This window comes from Leptonychotes weddellii, chromosome 12 (assembly GCF_054177405.1).
Source record: "Leptonychotes weddellii isolate Sample4059 chromosome 12, ASM5417740v2, whole genome shotgun sequence".
Taxonomy (NCBI): Eukaryota; Metazoa; Chordata; class Mammalia; order Carnivora; family Phocidae; genus Leptonychotes; species Leptonychotes weddellii.
The window spans coordinates 28,473,968-28,478,303 of NC_138380.1; positions in this window are offsets into that span (position 1 = coordinate 28,473,968).

Below are 4,336 nucleotides of genomic sequence, written 5' to 3' on the forward strand. Positions count from 1 at the left end.
AAATTTATACATATTCTTACCATATAACCCAGCCATTCTGCTCCTAGGTATTGCTGAAGATATAATGAAAACATATATCCACAAATGATTTGTTCATAAATATTTAAGGCAGCTTTATTCACAATTGCTGAAACCTTGAAACAACCAATATGCCTAGCAACAGGTGAACGGATAAACTAAATGTGGTGTATTTATATGAATGTAATACTCTTCAACAATAAAAAGAATAAAGTATATACAATCTGGATGAATCTCAAAAACTGTGAAAGCTAAACATAAAAGATCACATAATGTGTGATTACATTTTTAAGACATTCTAGGAAAGGCAAAACTCCTGTGACAGAAAACAGATCAATGTTAGCCAGGGTCCAAGTATGGGTGGAGGAGACTGACTGCAAAGGGGCACCAGGGAACTTACTGAGTTTTGGAAATGTTTTATATCTTGATTCTAACGGTTGTTATATGACTGAACACATTTGAAAAACATGTCTGATTGTATAATTTAAACTGGTGAAGTTTATTATATGTGAAGTAAACCTCAGTAAGCCTATTTTTTTATAAAAGCCAATTATAACCCAAACCTACCAAATGATTTAATTTTACATCTTTCAAAGAGTAGGTGCATTTTCCAAAACATTATGTGTCATGTTATTTGTTGTCTATTTTTAAAATATGAAAAGCACAGGCTTTGAGTTCAGGCACACCTGGGTTTGAAATTGGACTTCTTGTTTACCAGGAATGTGACCATGAGAATTGTATTTAAATTTTCTAAACCTCATTTCTTCCTTTGTTTAATGAAGTTCTGAGAGGCATCACAAGATCATTTTTATATTTGATTATTACTTTTAAACTTTCTCTTTGTGCTACTCTGCTAAGAACCAGGAAAAGAGAGGTCACAAAGAAGGCTTGGTTCTTGCCTTTGTGGAACTTACAGTCTGGAAGGGAAGGTAGACATTAAAGACCATACCTACAAGAGAAAACTACAAAAGGGAAATAAAAGACTTATTAGAGCAATTAAAGGGGACCTAATGAATTACTCTGAGCATCAGGCTATAGTGTCAAAGGAAGCCTCCCTCAGAAAAGAATATTTCAAATGCAATCTGAGAAATTAATTAGAGTTGGCTGGTGAACAGGAGGCAAAGGGTTTCTGGCATAGTAGAAAGCTCATGCCATGACCTCAGAGTATTATTCATAAAACCAGAGGAAGTGCTGAATAGTTAGAGTGAGTTGAATTTAGAGAGGGTGGCATGACAGTGGAGAAGTAAGCAGAAGAAAATCCCAAAGGGTCTTAAAGGTTAATTTTTAAAGTCAAATGTGGTGATACTAATATTTTAAGTCTGGAAAACGAGCAATCCAGTGTTGTCTTGTGCAGAATTGAGGTAACTCGTGTTAACTAATGTTGTTGTCAGTGTTGTTGCAGTAATTATTTTATGTACCTATAAACCTAGTTCAATTGAAGCTTGTATCTTTCTTCATGATAATTTTGTTAATCCTCCTTTTGATCCTCTTAGGATATTGAATATTTATTAGGAAATTAGGAAAATAGGTTAGATTCTGTAGAATGTTAATTCAGAGAGTGTTAAGTTGTTAGCAATTTCATTGCTTTGTTATTTTTTCAGGTATTTGGCATTTTTGTTTTAATACTGTAGTAACTAATCTAGTTTTTAGTTTCCAAAATACCAAAATACCGTATTTAATCAAAGTTGCTCTGGACTTCTCCCACATCTGACATAAAAACACTCCCACACTTTGGTTGCTACTGAATATTTTTTTATTTTCCAGGCTGTCTTTTAATTAAATAGAACAAATTAAATGGGTTACACACACTTTTGTTGCTATGTGCTACAGGTCAATTCTGTAGACCTCCCAACTAACACCAGGATCTATGCCTCTATGACAGTAAACATCAGTCAGCTGACTTGGTGAGTTTTTTCTAAAGCTCAGGTTCTATGACTTATTATTTCTAGCTTATATTTATTCCCTTTGAAGGTGGAAGTAATTTATTAATCTTGTGTCCTGGCACAAGAAAACTTTAAAAAATTGTTTTTCTTCCATAAATATTTATAGGAAGTTCAATCTTATAAATAAAAGGTAATAAATGAAACAACAGTGTATATAATCCTGACTAACACTTTTATCTTACCTGAAATGGAATGTATATTCAATCCAAAATATTTTGAGAGTCTAAGATATCTGGGAAATTCTATTCTTCCCTTTCAGTTACTACTGTAAAACTGTTCCTTAAAATGTGTTCTTGATTCATGTGTTTGGATTTATTTATGTAGAGAAAAATAAGATCTAATTAAAAACAACAGTACAGTATATACATTTTTTTGTTGTTGACAGCTGGACATATATTGGCCTAAAGTATGTTTATCTGGCTACGGGTTGTGCTGTGTCTAATATTTGCTGTATCTGTGTTGCCGTGAGTCTTCAAATTCTTCCAATATCCTTGCTTTTTTAAATCCTCCTTGTTGATTTGGGCTTCCCTGAGTACATCTCCTCAGAGAGATTCTGTGTATTATAGGTCTCTCATCTATAAGCTCTGTTGGTATGTGGTAAAGTGTGGGGGAGTAGAAGCTATAATTCTATGATTAAATCTCAGTCTTTTAGTGGGCCTCTGTCCCTGGGCTGTGAATTTTATAAGCGTTTCTTAGCTTTTGTTCCCCACTTAGGTGAGTCAAGAAGCCTCAAGCGGTAGAAGAGTGATAACACTGTTGGGATAGAATTTTATAAGTCTGTTGGGATAAAGCTTTAGAAGTCTTCTTCTTAAAAGTAAACTCTTATGGAGGATGTTCTTGTATGTATTTTAAAATTCTACCCCCCTAACAGTGTCATGAGTGGATCTTTCCTGGCTCTTCACCATGAGAACCTCGTGTGGTTCTTGGCTATAAAATCCACAATAAAGTACTCTCCCCCCTGCCAGACTGTAGCCCCCAAAAAACTTCTCGCTCTCACCTTAGTCCACACTCAGCCTCCAGCAAGTAATCACAATTACTTTGTAAGTGTCCCCATCTGTTTACGTGTTCAGAGACTCCTGCTCCAGGTAAGGAGATCTAGATTGTGATTCTGGACTTGCTTGTCTACCCAGATTTTGGGGTGGCGGTTTGTCCTGGAACTTCAGTTTCTGATGGGTCCAAAAAAGTCATTGGATTTCTGTTTGTTCAGCTTTTTTTCACTGTGAGAATGGGAATGAGAACTTCCAAGGTTTTCACTTGGTGGCACTAAAACCAGAAGCTCCAAAAACTGTTTTTGAAACATGAAACACGATTTTTAAGCCTGTGAGTCTATGACTAATATTTTTGGTATTGTAACAATTGGTCAACAGAGAAGCAATGAGATGCTCAACACAATGCCTTAGAATGAATTCTTCTGATGTCTGTTTCTATCTACACTTTTATTTATTTATTTTATTTATTTTAAAGATTTTATTTATTTATTTGAGAGAGAGAGAATGAGAGACAGAGAGCATGAGAGGGAGGAGGGTCAGAGGGAGAAGCAGACTCCCTGCCGAGCAGGGAGCCCAATGTGGGACTCGATCCTGGGACTCCAGGATCATGACCTGAGCCGAAGGCAGTCGCTTAACCAACTGAGCCACCCAGGCGCCCATCTATCTACACTTTTATAAATGCTACCTTCAGATAAGCAAGGAAGTAATTATAACTGTGGTTCTAAAGCAGATAAACACACCATGTTTTTTGTCATGCTTTTCAAACACTTTGAAACCCATTGTAGTCTGTTGCTTAATTTCCATATGATGTTAATAAAATAAAAGGCTACAATAACAGTAACAAAGCATTGATGATGTTGCTCATCTTTAATATGGTATTTTATTTCCAGTGTACACTTGGAGATTTGAAGAGCATTTTAATATATGCTTTGTATTTCTATGTAGGTTTTGTGTTTCTATGGCCCTTGCTTTGGGAGGCAGTATCTGTCCAGAATTCTCAATGTTTCCTATTTAAAATGAGTCAAAAACTAATACTCTAATCTGGAGATGCTGAAATCAAAGGAAATACTTGCAACTGCCAATGAAGACATATGATTTCTCTGTATAATCCAGAGGTTCAATATAAGATAGTGGATATTCTTTTTTTTTTTTATTTTATATATATTTTTTTATTCTTATGTTAATCTCCATACATTACATCATTAGTTTTAGATGAAGTGTTCCATGATTCATTGTTTGTGCATAACACCCAGTGCTCCATGCAGAACGTGCCCTCCTCAATACCCACCACCAGGCTAACCCATCCCCCCACCCCCCTCCCCTCTAGAACCCTGTTTGTTTTTCAGAGTCCATCGTCTCTCATGGTTCGTCTACCCCTCCGATTTC